Source organism: Sinohyriopsis cumingii, chromosome 6, assembly GCF_028554795.1.
Source record: "Sinohyriopsis cumingii isolate HCF-2022 chromosome 6, ASM2855479v2, whole genome shotgun sequence".
Classification (NCBI taxonomy): Eukaryota; Metazoa; Mollusca; class Bivalvia; order Unionida; family Unionidae; genus Sinohyriopsis; species Sinohyriopsis cumingii.
This window is the reverse complement of record NC_142966.1, coordinates 24,194,256-24,216,296: the sequence shown is the minus strand read 5'-3', so window position 1 is coordinate 24,216,296 and position 22,041 is coordinate 24,194,256. Positions and strand designations below refer to the sequence as shown.

Below are 22,041 nucleotides of genomic sequence, written 5' to 3'. Positions count from 1 at the left end.
GAATTTTGTAACGCGTGTTCGGATTGGTGAATGAACTCAATCCGTTTCAATCCTTCCTGTACCTATAAATAAGCGCAGTTAACTGCATTGATTCACCTGTTCTCGTCGCTTCAAGATGTGGACTACAGTTGAGTCATCCACCCTTGTGTCTTCCATGATGTTCAGGAGGGACATGCTCATGTATGTCCGATCCAAGTGGACCGTTGTCCACAGGACAAACACCAGCCTGTGGATACGTAGGAACTACGTCGAAAGACAAGGATGCCTGAAAAGAGTGCTGATGTACGGACCAACAGTAAGACGCAGCCTAAGGACAAGAAGAAGACCAATGCGGTGCCCTTTATGTTAAGGGCATATTAACATAAACCCAAAGGCCCTTTTCAGGGTCAGCCATATTTCTCGAAAAGAGATAGCCTTTCCATTGCCTTTTTTTTTAAAATTTAAATTTAAATTTAAATTTAAATTTAAAAAAAAATTTTTAAAAAAATCCCATGTTCAATTTCCCTTGACGCTATAAAGTCCCACCCTGTTTAAATTCCTTTGACGCTAAACCGTCCCACGATTTTTCTCCATGTTAAATTTCCCTTGACGCTAATCTGTCCCACGATTTTTCTCCATGTTAAATTTCCCTTGACGCTAATCTGTCCCAGGGGTCTCTGTAATGCTAATTCCCATTGACGCTAATGCATCCCCATTTACTACTCTTGTGTAATATTTCTAGGACATACCGTGGGACAAGGACAATTTAAATTATATAATCTAAGGACAAAGCTATCTCTGAATTCCCTGCGCCTATCAGTAAAAAGCACCTGGTGCAATGTTTGGGAATGACTGGACACTATCGGAACCTTTTTCCAATATTTCATTAATTTAATTGCTGATACTCTGACGAATTTATTGAGCAAGAAAACCAAGTTTTATTCGTCTCTAACATGTCAGAAGTCTTTTGATAGGTTAAAGGCCATAATTAAGAGTGCAACAGTTCTTACAGCTCCAAATTTCAGCAAATCATTTAAACTGACTGATGATGCAAGTGATGTTTGAGTTGGAGCAGTATCGATTCAAGAATACAAAAAATGGCGTAGGCCATCCAGCGTGCTATTTTTGTAAGAAACTAAATAAGCACCATATAAATTACCACAATCGAGAAGGATTGTTTGGCTCCGATATTGGCATTACAACACTTTGAAGTCTACATTAGCTCAGCTCCTTCTTCGATTATTGTTTTTGGTGATCTCAACCTTACTTTCATCGGCAAGACGAAAACCAAAATCAAATATTATTAAGGCGGAGTTTGTTGTTGCAGTAATATAATATTGACATCAGGCACATCAAGGGAAAAACAATTTAATAGCAGATGTACTTTCACGTGTATAGAGATATATTTTTTTCATGTATACTTTATGTAATTCATAAGATTTCATCTTATGTTTTTCTTACCACTTGTATGTTAGACTTATAGTAAAAAGAAAGCGTTATTGTGTAAATCTTTCCTTTTCTCTGTGAGGGGAAGTGTTATATATATTTAATTTAATTGTTTGTTAGTTGTTAATTATTTTTATTTTAGTACATACTATTGTAATGTTACATGGTATGTTCGAAATGCATTATCATGGTCATTTGATAGAGAAATTATACAAAGTTTGCAATAAATTCATCCTCTACCATGTCGGGTTTGCACAAAGGGCAACTTTGATAAAACATCATGTACAGAACCCTATGTTTATATAGATAAATAACAGAAACATGTGAAATTTGATAATATTTTAGTGACATCATATTTGTAGTAAATAATGGATTTTTTCTCTTTGCCATCTGGCTGTCCATTGTCTCCTCTTACCATCTGTGTGTCCATTACTCTTTTGGTTTTAGTTTTTTTTTTTAACACCTTTTAGACCATATAAGTAGCTTTAGTGTCAATTTGATTAAAATCAAATCTTCACAGCCCTGCGTGTAGATCTGATGGACACCTTTAAGAGGTCACAACTGTCAAAGTTTTGAAAACGAAACAGGTAATTCAGAATATATAGTTACATACGATAACTCTCCCAAACACGAATTTGTAATGCTTTCTTTAACAGGCTACTAAATGTAAGTGGACTGGATATTCCAGTTCCAAAACATGAAATTTTATTGCTGTCTGTCAGATCTCCACGTAGGATTGTGGAGATCTGATTTTTATTAGATTCCATTAGTGTTGTCTCTGTAGCGATAATAATTCATTGGGTCAATATTTGCTTATGTGATCAGAGTCACTGGAAGGGGCTCACATGTCAGATATTCTGAAACTGAATTTGAAATGACGTTTGCAAATATGATATGGCCGAACTTATATATACAGCAATAGGAAAAAGAGGCATCATGTGTCTAAAAGATTGTGCATTATGACTCATGGGACACTGTCTCTGAGTGGCTGTGAGAGCCCGGGGTGATAGGTAGACAGATGGAGAGGTAGGTTTAGAACTTTGCAGTGACAGTGGGTGAATTTGCGAAGGGAGGCCATTGTAATATTTTTAATCTGTAAATTCTGCGTTCTTGGCAGTTATATTTCTTTCATTGGAAGATCATGTCTTCGTTAAAAAGAAAAAAGTTGTACAAGAAAGTAAGGAGGGCTATCCTGTGAAAGTGACGATCAAAGTATCAGATTTTAACGTAAGTGTTTCTCGCATTATCAGTTTGGTGGTGACAAAACTGTGATCAATTGGAATGACCATTATGAAGAGTTTTGTTGACTGAGCTAGGATTTCTAAGTACTGTGATTCACTATTTTTTCATGAGATCCCATCCTTCATGTATGTCATGGTCGTTACAAACTAAAAATATAAAGACCACAGAAATTCCAAACCCGAGAATAAAAAGATATTGTATAGCACAGCTCAAGGATATGCTATTTACAGATAATCTAGTTTCTTTATATATTCTGTAACAGAATAATCTGCTTTATGGGGGTCAGACCACAGTTTGAATATGCAAGACTTTCGCTAGAATTAGTGCGTCATCAGTGATAATCACATAGCAAATTCGAATTCAAACGCTATTTCTAGAAAATATAACATAACCCATCATGCATTGTTTTATATTGTGCCCAAGTCAGTGCGTAAGTAAGATAGTTCTGGTCCATCTGACCTTACAACTAATGCCATGAATGTAATACAAATATTGAAAAATGATGACATGCAAAGGAACTTAATTAGTGTATTAATACGTTGGGCTTTGCAAATTGCATATGATCACAAATGTAAATATATTCCATCTACAATGTCACAGCACTTGCAGTTACACGAATTCTCTCCCACAGAGTAACTTTATTATCACATTTTCATCTGCAGACTAACTCCAGCTTCGCATTCTACTAGATTCTTTTCTTTTTTTAAAATTTTCTTTGTCCTCAGACACACTGTCTCTACAGTATCAAGGGGAACAATCACCACTTCCACAGTCCACTACAGGTGTAAGCTGCACCCCCTTTTTCGAAGCCTTTGTAGGTGAAGTTTACAGTATTTACCAATATGACTTTTTCCTCAAGTACTTATAAGCTATATGCAGCTGCAAGCATTTTGCCACATCTTAGTGTATTTATCCAAGTGGTCATATTATATCTAAATGGGTAAATTAAAGTTTACAGCTGCCAAACCAGTAGTACCCCATGCTGGAAGAAGGGGTGGGCCAAAAGCACATAAATACGTCAAGATACAAATCATTTTCAAGGCTATTGTGCATACCTATAGAAAGAGGGTACACTAATTGTCTCTTTTGTTAAATCTGTTTTCAAGTGTATTTTCTTATTAGTATTTCATGATAGCAGCTTTTCTTTTTCAGGTACAAAATGAACACTATTAAATTCCTTTTGTATTCTGCTCTAGCTTAACCAACATTCTACATGAATAAGTACTTCGTGACAGTTCACTTACGTTTCCATTCTTCTGTCAATTTGGGGGAAATTAACAGATGTCAAATTCACATATTCACAGTAATCATATCATTTAAAATTAATGACAGAAGTAGAGTGATCAAATTCCCATTCTCCGCATGACAATGTCATATTTTTTTTATTTTATTACTTGCGTGGTAGTATTCGTGTACTCGTGTGGTTTCCATCCATCAGACTTGGGTAAAGGTGGGTCAGTGCAAGCCACAATGGCACAGACTCTCACAAGACAGAAATCATACAGCTTCTGCGCAGAATTAGGCCTGCTTCAGTGGATGAGAAGTATGAAACAGCACAATAGGAGCTGCAGTTATTATATAGTACAGCTTTAGGAACCCCATGCATCGCGGTTGGGGACTTTATCCTCTCTACTTTCGCTCGGCGACAGAGCAAATAAATACCTACAAAAATCGCCACCGTGTCGCGGCCGGTGTAATGAAGTAAATCGGCCCCCATAGAATAGTGACCCCTCGAACAAAATTTTATATAGAAAAATGACCCCCACCAGTCATAATTCATGCTATAGTAAATAGGCTCTTTCATAAGAGCCTATACTAGTATGATCCCTCACAGATTAAAAAGCACCCCTTTAGAATAGTGACCTTCCGATCTAAATTTTATTTAGAATAATGACCCCCTCCCATAATTCGTGCTATAGAAAATTGACTTTTTGATAAAGGCATAAATGCTATGACCCCTCACAGATAAAAATAAAATTTGTAAAATATTGACCCCATGCTGTTCATGTTGTAATATCTGAAACTTGATTATGATATATCAGGGTCTGTGTGGGGGTGGCGGTGGCGTCGTCGTTGTCTGTTGTGATGTCGTTTACTTGAGTGGCACCTTGGCTTATATTTGTAAAGTCTCGAAAGACATGGTTTAAGGAAGTGAACGTTATTCTGAGAAATCACGTCAGAACTTATTCTCAAAGTTGGTATTTAAATGCATTATAGTTAATCCCTTCGCTTTAGCATCACGCTGTTTGTAGTGTAATACTGTACATATGTCTTAAAAACTGGGTGGAAAGTCTTGAATGTTTTTAGCCATATTGTTCCTGTGGCAACCATCAACAGGAGGAGTGTCGGATGTACTAACATGTCAGTTACAATGATAATTTATATTAGTTCATCCATCACATGTATTTATATCAAACAGGCACAATATGCGTGATGAGTATTGCATTATGAACACATGGTCTGTGTCTGTTGATGGGTCATCGAAGCTTCTCCATTTTAAAATTTGTACAAACATTTATATTATACTTCATTTAAAATTTGACAAATTGTCGAATCGTTCGTTGTCTAGATATGTAACCACTGGAAGGAAAAGAGCATACAACAAAATTAGTTGTTTTGAAAGACGTTGGCAACAGAAGTGCAAATTGAGTACACGAATACCAGTTGAAACAGCTACTGCTTAACTTGTCTGACTTTACATGCTTAATGCCTTATGATAATAACTTAGTTTCAAAGAAAAGTCTTATGGTTTATGTACAAAAAGGTAGGATAAACTCTTCACTGTCCACTCATTAATACATGGCTGGTCATTTGGCCCATACAATGATTTGTAGCCATTCCTATCTGACTGAGCATAATTGTATTCAACTCATGGAGTAAATTTTATGTTTAGACTTAGATAACAAAAATATTTGCGAATTGTGTTAATTTTCTGGTGAATTACCTTTGTATTATACCGCACATTAGGTAACTGGCTGAAACAAGTAACCCTACCATTATTACGGATACTGCACTTGTTCCGGAAATGATTATTAGTAACATGATTAGAATGGAAAGATTGAGTGTAATAGTTTTCTTCCAATACATTTGAAAGGCCAATAATACTAATTTGTGCTATATTGATGTATATTTATATAAATGGCCATATAATATTTTGCAAATGGTGAAGATAGTGTCTGAGTGTGGATACACTATAGAAACGATGAAAGAGAAGCTTTGCTTTTAATGCGATATACTGTTTTACATTATTTCTCATGTGGACCTTGGATGTTACTTCTCAGAAGAGCAGAAATGCTTTCTTCATGTGTTTGGATTTTGAAATCGCCTGATGTTTTCTATCTTTAATTCTCAGAGATGGGTACAAGATACAGACAAGTTTGCTTCAACACTTGCGTTAACACCAACAATGGTACAGGTTACCAAAATCTTTTCACTGAATCATGGTTACCCTTAGATAGACAAAGCAAGTTCTTTGAGCATCTTCTGCAAGTAATAGTGACAAAAATTCATCGATATTTATACAATAATGTTACCATCAGGTATACCAGATCTGCTAAGTTTTACTAATCCAGAGATTATCTTAGATTTTATAATAAATGAGATGTATTGATGCGAAGCTCTTATTTCAGAATGGATGAGTGAACTACCTCTCTTGAGTCAGAGACTCAAGCTTTTTCTTTGATAACAATTAGTAAGGTAAAACAATTTAAGTGTGTTTCCTGTTGCACTGTTTTTAAATTTAGGAAGTTTAAACAAAAACATTATATATATATATATATATATATATATATATATATATATATATATATATATATATATGATTAGTATATATAACGTACTAAACACTTAAAGTGCTATGCTAAACCAGCTCAGGTGCTAAGAACTTCAAGTACTCGGCTACACCAGCTCAGGTAGATGCACAAATAAATATCTGGAACATTTTTGTTTTTTTCAAGAAAAAAATTACTCTGGGGGGAAAAACACGCTAGGGTCGGCCGACTGAATAAACGTGTTTTGTTTTGCGTAAATATAATTAAAATGTTTGATGAGTTTGATTATAATGAAGAGTTTATCCATCCTCATTACGCATTTATCGTTTTGATATTATGAGACTATAGTACACTAGATCAAATTGAAAAGTTTGGTGATATTCTACAGAGGATGTGGTCCTTATAATGCCACGAAAGCATTCTTAATGAAATGAACAATTGTTATGTCAGTAGTGTGAAGGATATTCAGCCTATTTGGTGCTTTTTGTTACACTTTGGATGTTGCAGTGGAAGCAAATATATATATATATATATATATATATATATATATATATATATATATATATATATATATATATATATATATATATATTAAACGATGAGGAGCGCATACTCAGGAATACGTGCAGAGGAATAGATATGTTCTTCGTAATATTGTATCATTTTCTTTGAAATGTGATTGACATATCACACAGTCAATTAATCATTCACTTGCTTATTGGTTGTTCAATTCACTAATAGATGATAGGAAAATAAATTTACAAATAATTTACGATCTTGTACAGCCGAATTTGTCTCAAAGGCGACTGTATCAAGCAACCACCTGTCTTAAGCAACAAACATTTTAAGATCCATTTCACTAAATTAGTAAAGAGTAAACCTTTATTAAACAGTTTACTGTCTTTAAACAGCATTCTTCTGACTTACCATAGGTAGCTGCTTTAGATAGAATTCATTATAAGAAATTATGTTTTTCAGGTATTTAACCCAGAATGCATCTGCATCAGACCAAGCTCGAAAATAATCAAGTCAGAATTCTGGTATTTTTGCGTAACAGACCTACATATGGTGTGAAGCATTGCTTCAAATGTTAGGAGGAAGCAGACAACATTCCAACAACAGTTATTGATGTCATACGAGATGGTTCGTTCCTGATAAGAAGCCAGTCTTGACCCAATAATTGCAGATTATAGTGTAACTTTTAAGGCTAACCTTGTTGGCCTACCATCTTGAGGTTGTAGGGATTCGCAATGTAATCACCTCTTATGCAAACATTTCATGGCCGTTTTGAGACATGTTACAGGTTGGGGCTGGGTTTAGCTTCCAGAGACCTTTTGAAAGAATCCATTTATCAATTTAGACATGGAAACATTTTCTTTTTTTTAAACGTACAAATCAAACTGACGTAGGTGAAAACTGCAATGACGCATCAGAAAAGCTATTTATTTTCAGTCGATATTACAAATAATATGCAGACCCAGACTTTGCCTTCGTGGACTCGACTTAAAGGGAAAGGTGTAAGATTGGAAGTCAATGTAAAATTCTAAAGGAGCCTTCTCAGAAATTTAAAGATCTTGCGTTACCTCAAAATATTTGTCCACAGTTGTCCAATATGTTCAAGAATCTGAAATTTTTGATGTACCCCGTTCCCCCTCCCCGGATTTTACATTGGATGATGACAATATGACCAACATAATGCCAAAAGAAAGAACCCCAATGGACCAAAGCCTTCAAGACCACCAACAATAGACCCAAGAGAAACAAAGCAGGATGACATGGCTCAAAAGCAGAAATCCAAACGAAGTCATTGTGTAGGAAAGGTTTTGAAAAACTTTTACATGCCATTACAGGTAAAATAATGAGAGCATTCTATAAGGTTCCCAACGTCCTTGAGCCCCGTTTTAGTCCTGTTCATATTGTATAGTAAAATATATTTATTGTTTATTTATTGCAAAGGAACTTGTTTTACTTACATAAATACTATACTTTTGTGCTTTCTTCAGTTTGTCAAATGATATCTGTTTATGAAATATGATAGTTTCGATGTAATAACAATTTGTTGAATATAACATTTTTATAAGAGGATTTTCAAATTGTAATATTGTATATGTGAATCTAATTTCAATCTGCAGCTCAGGAGACCAAGAGAAAGGAAAGGAAAAAGATTTATCAGCAGAAGGGGGTAAAAGGGTGAGAAGAGGGATATAAAAAATGTCGTTCTAATTATCATATGTTAAAACATCTTGTAAAGTCTGTATTTTAACACTTTTGTGCAGTATTAATGTTGTTTGTTTAAAATCATTGTCACTTCGCAAGAAGTAACCTAAAGAGTTAAAAGAAAAATTGGTTGAATTTTCTCAATTCAGAAAGCAAATATGATAGGTTGCCAAGGTTATTACTGAGTTAAGTTTATACGTTTAAGTGCTTATAATACGCAATATGCATTTTCAATATTTAAATCCATATTGGAGACAAGGATAAGTATAGGGATTAAAGGTATAATATATATTTTGCACTGTATTAATATATATTGGTGTATAAATTTCACATTGGTTTGCACTCCATTGTGCTCAAACATGATTTGCATTGTGACCTGGCACCATTCACTCAAGGGTTAGGTCATTGGTCACTGGAATGGAAGCAATTTGTTCATACTAATAGATGATGCCATTCCTGAATCACCCAATGCACACTGCATAGATGATTATATATTATAGTTTTCATTTAAAGCAACTGTAAAACTGCATGATTCTAGTTACAAGTTAAAAACGGCAGTAATTGGTACAAAATTGTAGTTACCTTAATTATTATTATTCAAGATGCACATCTTCATGGAATGAGCAGGATAATACCCTTGCGCAATTGAAATCAATTCATAACTTAAATAGTAATTGCACTGAAAGGGTTTTGTTATATAATACATCTAGCTGTTAGTTGTAAAGTAAAAAAAAGTAAAAAATCATATAGGAGAGTACAGGGTGTTTCATATGCAGAACTTCGGGTAATATCAGTAATATGTACCACATCTTATCGCAATCCATTTGAAACTGAGAGTGGTTCCTTCAACAACATGTTGTGATATATTTCATTTAGTCAAAAGATAAATATATCAATGACTGAGAATATGAGAGCATAACTATTTGTCATCTTCAGCTGGTAACATTATATGTACCAAATTTCACAGCAGTCTATCAAAAACTGCAAGATTTGTAATAATGTTTAATGATTCTGTCTTGCACAAAATCCAACTGTTTGTAAATGATTGTAATAGCACAAAACATATTATCGTAGGAGTAAAATTATTTGAAAATATGTACTTATTCTGATAGAAACCATGCTGTGTACCAAGTTTCAAAAAAAGATATAACCAGACTGAGGCTAGTTTTCTTCATGATACTGTGTCGCTGATAAAAAGAATGGACAGATGGAGATAATAAATTGTATGAAATTGAATCAAAATTAAATCCTCCATGAATATGTAAATTTTACAGCGTGTTTCTGTGTATTATCTTTTTGCATAATTTTAACTTTCGTGTAATTGCGTTAATAATGCATCAATGCAAGTCATTTGATGAAGGAAATTAAAAAAGTTTTAAGAAAGGTGTTACATGTTTACTGTTTTATGCTGAAAATTGTCCGCATTTTCTATTATTGTGTTTTTGTTTCTTTTGGATTTTATTTTTTAAAAAATATTTGTTTACAATTAACAATATAATGTTAACAGAAAAAAGTTGCTGGTTTTAAACAAGCAGAACATACATTTTCATTGGAATACAGTCTTTTAGCTTTGCTTTTATGGAGCATAGTAATCGTTGTCATTTGATTGTGTTTTCTGTAAATCAGTAGTATTTTGCAAACTTTCCACAAATAATAATACCAGACAGGTTCCCTGGGAGGCAGAGTGGTCAAAAGCGCTCGCCTTTACTGATCACTGCCATCTTACCTCTGTTCCTGTGGTTCGAGTTCTGGACTTGGCCAATGTGGGTACGTGGAAAGCTTGCTAGTATATTTCACTGGGTCGGTAGTGCTTACCGGGGATTTCTTCCATAAGGTAAAATATCTTGCACTGAGAAATGGCATTAAAACACAACTAACAATAATAATCTTCGATGGTAAAAATTGATTGCCATCGAATGTCCATCGTGCCAGCCTAATAACTGGAGTTTACATCATTTGAATGTTCATTATGTCGGCTTAATAACTGGAGAATACATCACTGAATGTTCATCATGTCGGCTTAATAACTGGAGTTTCCATCATTGAGTGTTCATCATGTCGGCTTAATAACTGGAGTTTAGATCATTTGAATGTTCATCATGTCGGCTTAATAACTGGAGTCTACATCATTGAATGTTCATCGTACCAGCCTAATAACCGGAGTTTACATCACTTGAATGTTCATCATGTCGGCTTAATAACTTGAGCTGACATCATTGAATGTTCATCATGATCGGCTTAATAACTTGAGTTTACTTCACTAAATGTTCAATTTTCGGCTTAATAACTAGAGTAAGGCTTTATATTTTCCAATTGTTTGCTACTTTTAATTGCAATGTTTTTATTTTCAAAACTGTCATGTGGATATAAGTTTGGACATGTATTCAGACAGTTGCTTGTTTCTCTGGAAGATGTAATTATAAGAATACTAGGAGAGGATATTGAGAGTCAGATGAGTAATGTACAGAAACTATATTAAAATAATTTTCTGAACTTGACATTTTATGCCTAAAAGGTATATACAGAAAAAACCGCACATAGTTTAAGAATAGCAGGAAAATAGCTAGATTTCAAATTTATGTCCAAATGCCATTTTCATTGGTTCAAAAATACAGGGTCAGTTCTCAAGTGACTTTTAGTGTCACATCCATTGTAAGCAGAACAGGGAGATAAGTGCATGCTTTGTTTAATGTCATTATTAAAAATATATTATAACTGAGATAATTTTACTTATAATTAAATAAAAATGCTCGTGAAACAAAGTAGTAGTCCTTTCTAGTGGGACACAGTAGTAGTCCATACCAGTGGGACACAGGAGTAGTTCATACCAATGGGACACAGTAGTAGTCCATACCAGTGGGACACAGTAATACTTCATGCAAGTGAATAATCCGGACAACTGCTGTCCAGAAAAACAACATTTTACTGAATCAGTTAACACACATGATGGTTGCAATGGACATAGCCATGTATTCTCAATATATTTTGAGCATGAAAATTATATACTTCCAAATTAATTCTAATCAAAGTTAGCAAACTTGTACCTTAAGTTTCAGTTTCATTCTCAACAAATTTAAATGAGTAAGGGGTTTGGTCTTGTAATGCTACTGTGAACATATATATAGAGAGTAATGGGTGTCTTCCTATACTGTTACTATGAACATAGCATGTGTGCAGAATAGGGTGTACGGTCTTGTAATGCTACTGTGAAAATGTCCTGAATATATGATACATGTCACTTAAACAACACCGGACATCATATGTCTCCAAAAATGCATAATTTTGTATGCATACAGTATGTATTCGAGTTACTCTGTCAGTAAGGGACAGTCAAAGAACAATGCAACTATGTTTTTTGTTGCTGAAGAGATGTCCTTTGTATGGAGGAAACTGCCAAACGTAAATGTACTATGAATTTGTACAAGTACATTGATATGTGTTTTTTTCACGTATGTCCCAATATTACCTGATAGAATTATCTTTTATTATATTTTATTCCAAAAGCACATTCAAAAACATCTAATTGCGTAAATCTACCAGTTAATCATATTATTAAGTATTTAGTACAATATAATTAACAGTGAAAATGTATAAATTTCAGTGTCCTCTGTTCATGTTAGACGGTTATAGATTATTTGTAGGGAAATTATTTACGGATCTTTATTGAGATTCGTTTTTCTTTTTGTGTATTCTTGTTAACAGTTTTAATTATGTGTTACAGTTTCCTTTACAACAAGTGAGAATGGAAAACGTGTGGTGTACTCTGTCAATCTTAGCCAGTTATATTTTATATGTATGGAAATAGTTTGTGATTTCCATTATAATTCGTCTGTCTTTTTTGCGGATGAGTGTTCTTTCAAAGGAGGTATGCTTTTTATAAACGGGTTTTAATTTTTAAGCCAATTGCACTAAGTGTATAAGTGGCATCAACATGATTAATAAGAGTCTTTGATGAGATAAGAGACCACCTCCTCCTGGACCAAAGTGGCAGAACTTAACTGGTGGTGGTTCTGATGATACGCTACAACCACAAGCCATGGGCAAGAATCGTCTAAGTTCCATTATCACCAGTGAGATTTTCTCATTTCTCATGAATATTTATAAACCTGCTTAACCAGTCACAGCTAGAACAAGTAAGATTATCTTGCTATTGCGATACTACAACATGATCTTTTTCTGTTTTCATGAGTCAGTCAAAGTCTATCTTTCTTAGCAATAATAATAATAATAATAATAACGAGGACTTTGTATAGCGCCTAATCTTTAGAAGCTCTAAGCGCTTTACAACTTTAGACAACACCAATCAGACAAGAAACATAATAATATTATTACAAAAACAAACAACATGAAATTAGAAAATCATTTTAAAAAAATAATTTTAAAAAAAAACACTTAGGTACCTGGGGCCCCATTTATAATAATAATAATAATAATAATAATGAGGACTTTGTATAGCGCCTAATCTTTAGAAGCCTTAAGTGCTTTACAACGTTAGACAACACCTATAAAATAAAAAACATAAAAAAACATGTTGAGAATATTTCAGGTAGGAAACATTATTAGGTCTTTCAGTTTGTTTTTGCTGTTGAAATAAGTGAGTTTTGAGAGCACTCTTGAATGTGATCACTGTGTCTTTGTGTTTAAGTTCAGTGGGCAATTCATTCCACGTTGCTGGGCCCTGGTATGCAAAAGAACGCTGTCCATATGACTTCGTTTTCATACTTGGAATAATGAGTATACGATTGTCAGAAGAGGAGCGTAAGTATCTTGCTGGTGTGTACATATGAGTGAGGTCAGATAGGTATGTTGGACTAGAGTCCGACAGTGAAATGTAGCACAGAGAACAAATTTTGTGTTTGATTCTGGATCGAATGGATAGCCAGTGAAGGGTACAGAGCAGCGGGGAGGTGTGCTCTGATCGTGGTACTCTAAGCATGATCCAAGCAGCTGTGTTTTTAACTTTTTGAAGTTTCTGGAGTAGATATTGAGATGAACCAGACAGAATTGAGTTACAATAGTCCAGTCTTGAAAGTATTAATGAACACACAATTGTTTTAGTGGCATCAACTGAAAGATATTTGCGAATTGAGCTGACGCGTCTCAGCTCAAGATATGCAGCTTTGCATATGTTCATGACATGTTGGTGCAATGTGAGAGTACTGTCCAGAGTAACACCTAGGTTTCGTACTGATTGTGTGAATTTAATGTTGGCGTTGCTGATATTTACTGGTTTAGGTAAAGGATGTGAATGAGAAAGTCTTTGTGTTGTGATCAGAATGGCATCAGTTTTATCATCATTCATCTGCAGCTTGTTACAAGTCATCCATGATTTCACATCAGAAATGCACCTCTCTACACCTTGGATGGTAGCATCAACTTCAGTTGGGTGGCTAGTTTTGTATATTTGCGTTTCATCAGTGTACAATTGATGAGACACTGGATGATGATCTATGACACTTGAGAGCGAATGAGTGTACAGAATGAAGAGAACAGGTCCAAAAACAGACCCCTGTGGAACACCACAACATAGATCAACTGGGTTGGAGTGTATTCCATTTGCAGATACAATTTGTGTCCTGTTGACCAAGTAGGACTTGAACCACAGTAAGCCTGTATTATGAATGTCAAATACATGCTGGAGATGGTGAAGTAATATATCATGGTCTATTGTGTCAAATGCTGCAGACAAATCAAGGAGGGTGAGGACTGTAATCTTTCCACTATCCAACGCAGAGAGAATGTCATTAACTACTTTTAAAAGAGTAGTTTCAGTAATGTGGCAAGGACGATATGCAGATTGTACATTGTTAAAAAGACTGAATTCAGATGAGATACAGGCTGGGATAGAACAACCTTTTCTAAGATTTTTGAAATGAATGGGAGATTAGAAACTGGGCAGTAGTTCTTCAAATTGTTATGGTCTAGTGTTGGTTTCTTCAGCAGAGGCTTTACAATGGCAGTTTTGAAAAATGATGGGAATTCCCCAGATGAGAGAGAGGTATTAATAACATCAGTTAGTGAAGGCAATACTGGATCTAAGCACTCAATCAGCAGTGATGTTGGAATTGGATCAAGTTCACATTACTTTGGTGCACTCTTCGTCACGATTGTACGTACGAAATTCACAGAGACAGGTTCAAATGCTGCTAATGGTTGCCGCTCAAATTCTGTATCCCAACTGTATGGTGCCGACGAGTCAATTGAAATTGTGGTGTCAAGCTTATCTCTACGGTTTGTACTTTGTCACGGAAAAAAATTTGCAAACATGTCTGGAACGTCGACTGGAGAGAAGGTAGTTGGAAGTGGTGTTGATTTGTTCCTTGACATTAGCTTGTTAGTAATCTCGAAGAGCTCTTTGCAGCTGGAACATTTCATGATCTTAGTAGTGTATTGGGCTGATTTCGCTGTATGGACTATATTTGTGACGTTCTTCTTAGCGAGTTCATGATAAATAAATACTAGACTATATTATACTTACAGTAGCTAGTGTATACTTGTTTGGAGATTTAAAAATATATTTAATAATGCAAAATGTTTATCTTGTTGTTAGTTATATTATTAAATGCTAATTATGATACCTAGCCTTTGCTTATATATACTTAAACTCAATTTAGTAATGATTCCACTTCCCTAACTCTGCCTTAATACTAGCATGCTATCATGCAATGTCATGTGGCGACACTTAATGAAAAATTAAAAATTAAAATCCCTCAATACGATATGTTTCAATATTTTGAGCCACGTTTTCATATGATTTTAAATATCGCATAAAATACCATTTCAACTGTTATGACCCTATGGTCTTAAGCTAAGTAGTAGAAAAGAGCTAAAACCTTAAAAAAATGTAACAAATAAGTTATTACAGTAGAATACAAACTGAAAATTTTAAATAAATTTGAATGGCATAAAATATCGTGATTTGTCTTTTTATGTATCACAATGTAACCCAAAATATCCTTGTCAGAATTCACTATAATTCCAAATTTATGAGTAGTCCAAGAATATTATTTGATCACTTTGGAATTCCAGTGAATGGATTGTTTTCCCAGACGTCATGATTGTGTACGCCAATACCCACAATGCAACGCGCGCGTACCATTTTGAGTCCCTAACAAACCTTTGTCATCATTAGTCATCACGTATGTTGAAGATAATAATAAGATTTATTTGTCGATTAAGGATATTTTCTTCATCGAAAATGATACCTAGATTATACTTGCAATTAAGTGCCCCTATAGCACGAAAATAAAAATGAAGCTTGAAGTTCCCTTGATTATATCAAAAGACAGCATAGTGACGTTGATTATACTTGAGTATATTGCTATAAATAGAAATGCAGTTATTTCTTTTACAAACAGACAATATTGACATTTTTAAAATAAATATTTCGTATGATATTCCTAAGACTGTCATTTTAAAAGAGCATTTCCGGACAATGATCTTCGAAATACAATATCAGTTACAGAATTAAAATGTCATAGCATCTGTATTATGCCAGAACTTTTATGTACGAATACTCTTCGCGAAAACAAGTGCTTGTACCAAAGACAACTGACAAACGAATTTTAATTAGTACGGTCAAATATTTATTCGACTTTGTGTCGAATGTCAGAACATTTAATCCTGAAATTCTTTTAGAAATATGAAATTATATATTAACGATTAGCTTTTTAACTTGAACGATAACCAAATGATTGATTTTAGCCCATGCAAATTGAAAATCGTTAAATGTTTCTGCTTGTTGGTGTGTCCATCTGTGTATGCGTCTGTTTATTGACCGATCTATTTGTTTATGAAAGAATAACAAGGATGGTTGAAATTTCACCATTTCACTTGAAGAAAGCAATTGGAAAAGTCACGCATTCGGTCTCGTGCGGTTGACATGCACAACAGAAAGTGATGTATTATTATATTCTTACGCACAAAATGAGACATACTTATATAATTATGCGGAAAGAACAATGTTCTTAGGTGCCGGTTTGCGTGGATAGGGAATCAAAATGGCGGATATGGAAGTACACACGTTTTTGTGACGTCACGTGAAAACAACTGATACTAATTTGAACAAAAATTCCACCCGAATTAAAAACTGAATAAAAAATAAGGCTGATTCTGCTTCGGATGTTAAGAGAAACACAATTTTTAAGTAAACAAGATTATATACCCCTCTACTAGACCTAGGACGCAATTGCCATTTTCTGGAAATACTGTCAATTTAATGGGAAATTTAAATCTGGAAGTTTCTAAACTCAGAATCAAGACTGTATCTTGATTAAAAATGAAGTAAACATGTTTAAAATTAATGATAGTTGAGTGCTGATTATTACGTGATTAGGAAAATATTATGAAGGGTTGTGACTTGGTACCTGTGGCATATATACAGAGGTTTAAGAATCGAAAAAAAGAAATTAGCCAACCATGTAGAGTTCAAGAAGAAAAAGAACTATTTGGCAGGTGGTGTGCATCCACAAAGGTCGTTAAAGATCAAGACAGCCTTAGACAACTTATATTAGTTGAAGAATTGCAGCCATTGTGATGTCAAGACCTATCTTGATGAGCTAAATGTAGAAACTTTAGAAGATGCTGCTCGTACAGATGACGACTATTCACTGACTCACAAAACTTCATTTGTCAATAAGTTTTCCCTTCAGCAGGATTTTAGTAAGAAACCATCTCAGTGGCATATGGGTACAATTATAAGAATCCATCAGACTTTTGATAAGACTGATCAGAAATGATTATATATTTCTATGTGCATTTATTGCAAGAAAATAGGGCAGGTTATTTCTAATTCCTAAAATTGAAACAAAACAACATAATAAATAGAGAGCTGATGGAATGCCCCTTTTCTCAAAGTTCGAGGTCACGGTCAAAAAAATTGTTTGGTCAAACAAACAGTCTCGTTTTGTTTTGGAGAATACTGAACCTTTCGTATCAAAAGATTCGATATCACTTATTGGTGATTTTACCAATCCCATCCCTATCAAAATATTAAAGTAGTCAAGAGCTTTTGAGTCTTTTATTATCAGGTACTTTGCCTTCATCTGAAAAGTCATCTGATATTGAAAGTGTTTTTATTCATGGAGTAGAGTGCGTCTTTGCTAATGTCCCTCTCCAGTGTGTAACTTTGTCGTCAGACTTAATTTCAGGATATATGACAGTCGGAGCGGTGATTCTTTGCCCATTTTAGGTGTTAATTTACTGTTAGGCACAGTTTTAGAGACAATGTTTTAGTTAATCCACTTGTAACTACCAAAACTTCCCATTGAAATGAAATCCCTGATTTACACTCTGCTTGTGCTGTTACTAGAGCTATGGCTAAAAGAGCTTTTGTGAATGATGTTAATCAGGAAATCAATCCTTTATTTGTCACATTTATTGGTTAGTCTTTTGATGACGTCACATTTGATCCATAACTGATCAATCAAAAGGTATTGATCACAATGATCCTTTATTTACTAATCATTCTCTCAATTCTAATCAGGGTGAAAAACGACAATTACTTGTCGTCAAACAGGAACAAGATCTTGATAATTCTTATTTGTTTCAAAGGGCCATAAGCCGCAGAGGTACTATTTTTATGTTTGAGAATGTAGTCTTTATGAGAAAAAGGAGAGCGCCTGAGGTATCTGCTGGTGACGAGTGGTCCGTGAACTATCTGATTGTTGTTAATAAGTCATATAGACAGGAAATTGTTAGTCTAGTCCATGATACACCCTTGGCTAGTCATTTAGAGTAAATAAGACTCACCACAAGATTTTGAACCATTTTCAATGGCTAAGAATTAAAAGTGTTGCTTCCAAGTACTATACATCTTGTCACACTTGACACGTGTGAAATAGTAGGAAAACCGAAGCTGAAAATACCTAAGGCTCATCTGCAACATCTTCTTGCATTTGATGAACCCTTTAGCAGAATAATGGCAGGCTGTGTCGGACAGTAGTCTAAGATCAAGCCAGGGAACGAATATTTGCTGACCATGATGTGTGCGAGTTATGTATCATTTAGTAGGCATTCAACAATTTAAATCCTCATTTCACTCTGCAAGTCATGGGACATTGGAAAAAGGTCATCAGACTTGGGCGAATATTATTCGGTCATATTGTTTTGATACCGGAAAAGATTGGGATGAGGGTGTTCATTCGCTATTGTTTGCTTTTAGGGAATCAGTTCAAGAATCGTCGTGATTTAGTCCTTTTGAACCAGTTTTGTTTTTGTGAGCACATTGTCAGTGGCCCATTTAAGTTGTTAAAAGAATTCAGAGATTAATCGTCATGATTATGTCTCTGGTCTTAAATATAAGCTGCCAAAGGCTTGTGAAATAGCACACAAAACTATTCATTATGCTCAATCAAAAATGAAATTAAGATATGACAAAACTACGAAGGGAAAGAAATCTTCTCTCTTGCCATACCTCAAAATCTTCTAAAGGCTAAGTCGTATGGTCTATATACAGTTAGAAAAGTGTAATGATTTAAATTATATCCCAAATACTCATGGGAGGCGAAAAGAGAAACAATTCTGCCAAATAAATATGTTAAAGGAGTATGTTGATCGAGATAGCCCTGTTAATTAGTCAATCAGTTTAGATGTACCTTCCCCACGCACTTAGAATTAAAATGTCGTGCAATCGAACCTTAGTGACTTTGGTGAAACCAGTCTTCGGAAGTCAGATTTATTGAACAATCTGGACAAAAAAACCATTTGCATCTACAGCCACGAGAAAAGAATGAGCTAAAGCCCTTGTTGTGTCAATATGAGCACTTGTTTAAAGATGTTTCAACATAACATATTAAATTGACCAAAATATTGAAATTGTAGATTCTACACCTGTGAAACAACAGCCTTACAAGACGAATCTTCACAAGCAGGAATATTTATAAAAGGAAATTCATTATTTGATGGAGAACGATTTCATATAGCCAGGTAATACTTTCCATATGTGCATTGATTATAGGAAAGTGAACAGTGTCACCAAAAATACATTTATTTTCAATCGCAAGAATCGATGACTGCATTGACAGGATTGGAACGGCAAAATGTTGCCAAATTTTACCCGTTGGAAGGAATTGGCAAATTCCATTCACTGAAAGAGCACAATTTGTTTTTTTTGCCTTTGCATTTCCAGATTGGTTCTACCGATATAAAGTGATGCAGTTTGGTATGAAAATTTTCCCTCAACATAGATGATAAGGTTAAAGCTATCCATAATTCCCAGGAAAAACAAAACAACAAAACAAAACAGCTAGTGATATTTTTAGGTATGGCTGGATATTATCGGAAATTTTGCACGAATGTTTACATAATTGTTGAACCTTGACGAATTTGATGAGTAAGAATACAAAGTTTCATCAGTCTGACAAATGTCAGGAGGTATGATAAATTAATAGCCATACTTAAGAGTGCACCAGTTCGTTCAACTCCAGATTTCACACAATTATTTAAAACATCTGTTGATGCAACTGATATAGGGTATGATGGCGAATTCAAGAAGACAAAAATGGCATGGACCAACCAGCGTGCTATTTCTCCAAAAGAATTAAATAAGCACCAAAGACATCATTACGCTATTGTCGAGGAGTTCTTGGCTTTAATCTTGGCTTAACAGCACTTTGAAGTGCATATTAATTCAGCTTCTTATCCAATTATTGTATTCAGTGATCTCAACCCTTTAACTTTCAACAACCACATGAAAAACAAATATCAGAGATTATTGTGGTGGAGCCTGATGTTGCAAGAATACATTAGGCACGTCAAGGGAAAAGGCAACCAGATTACAGTACATATGCACTTTCAAATGTTTAAAAGTTCTGCATTGCTTTAATTCATATTTATTTGTGTTTATCAAAAGACATTTTCCTATGTAAATTGTATTATTATTATTATTATTATTATCATATGCATTTGATTAATATGTAAAAGAAAGCTTTATTATATAAACCTTTCTTTATCTTTGAGGGGGTTTGTTATATATTTAATAGCCCCTGCCATCGGGTTTCAGTTTTTATATTTGGGTTGATTGCATCAGATTTTTCATTTCTTAACTTTAGTTGTGTTCAGATTTAATTTGAGAGGAATCTTTTATTTAAATTATTCATTGGAATTACAATGAGCCCATTGATACCTTTCATATTAGGTCACTATTTTGGAATTATTGCAAATTTATTAAAGAACATCATGGATTACATCAATGTGATACAACATGATTGTCACTGCATTAAACAATTCAGGCTATTGGTATATCAGCACATTCAAGAATGAAATTAATTTGGAACACCACTGGAATTCATTCAGAACACTATTCATTTGGACTCATGACAAAACGTTTAGGACAGTTTGGGATATAATTCTTAATGCTGTAAGTTCTTTTTAAATCTTCACTTTTATATTCTAAGGAAATACAATATTTCTTGAATTTTACAAAACTAGTTTGTTTTCAATTTTTTCTGTTACTTAGTTTAAGACCATAGAATCAAACATAGCTTAGAATGGTGCAAAAAAGCGGTCAGTGTGCAAGTTATTATCTACTTGACAAGAAAAAAGAAAACAATCTACAACAAAAAAAGGATTGCTGGACAGTAGCAGCATGTCAACTGCAAATTAGACAGTGTATGCCAATGTATGTGCGATTAGCATGGCAGCTAAAATGCTTGCCATGCTGAAGAACATAGTTTGACTCTCATAAAATGATTTGTTTTTTTTAAAAAAATCAAACTATTTTTAATATAATAAATATCCCTGTGTCTCCATCATTATTCATTAACACATTAGAAAACCAAGCTTAATTGATTTACTATATATTCACAGGTTCATCTTGGAAAATAATTATTTACAAAAGTAGAGGTTCACCTGGAACAAAATGTGAATTATGCCAATACAAATTTTACATTGGATTGCAAATAGTGGCATTTGTACAGAGGATGGGTAGTATATCTTTTTTTTTTTGGGGGGGGGTATTTTTCTTATAGAAAAGATATACTTGGATATAGGGACAGGGTTGGTCCTCTTTGTCGGTCAAAATTGCTGCCTGTCCAACAGCCAGATTCATGCTTTTTCATAGTGGCTCAGCAACTTTTTTCAAGGAATTTACTAATTGTATTGAAAGTTGTTGGCCTAGAGTCCAGCAATTTTGAAAGATAATAGATTCAACATTTCTTTCTTGTGAGCTTTTGTTGTTGCATGCCAAGATTTTCATGAACTAAGTATTATGCATGCTGGATGTCACTGGAATTTGAGGAGGGGGGGAGAGAGAGAGAGGAATAGAGAAAATGGATGTCTGGAAATCTCTTGTTGGAACTTATCATAGGTATAAAAAAATATTCACCAATATATCAACTTCAGATACATTCTTCGCAATCAGTATTCTCACAATGGTTTGCAGCATTGA

At 34.3% G+C, this 22,041-nt stretch overlaps 1 protein-coding gene across 2 annotated transcripts in view; it reads right to left on the bottom strand.

Annotated features, from left to right (window-relative positions):
* Positions 1 to 22,041, bottom strand: part of LOC149796498 (uncharacterized) — a 206,355-nt gene that overhangs the window by 138,192 nt on the left and 46,122 nt on the right. The gene's annotated exons all lie outside the window — the stretch shown is intronic.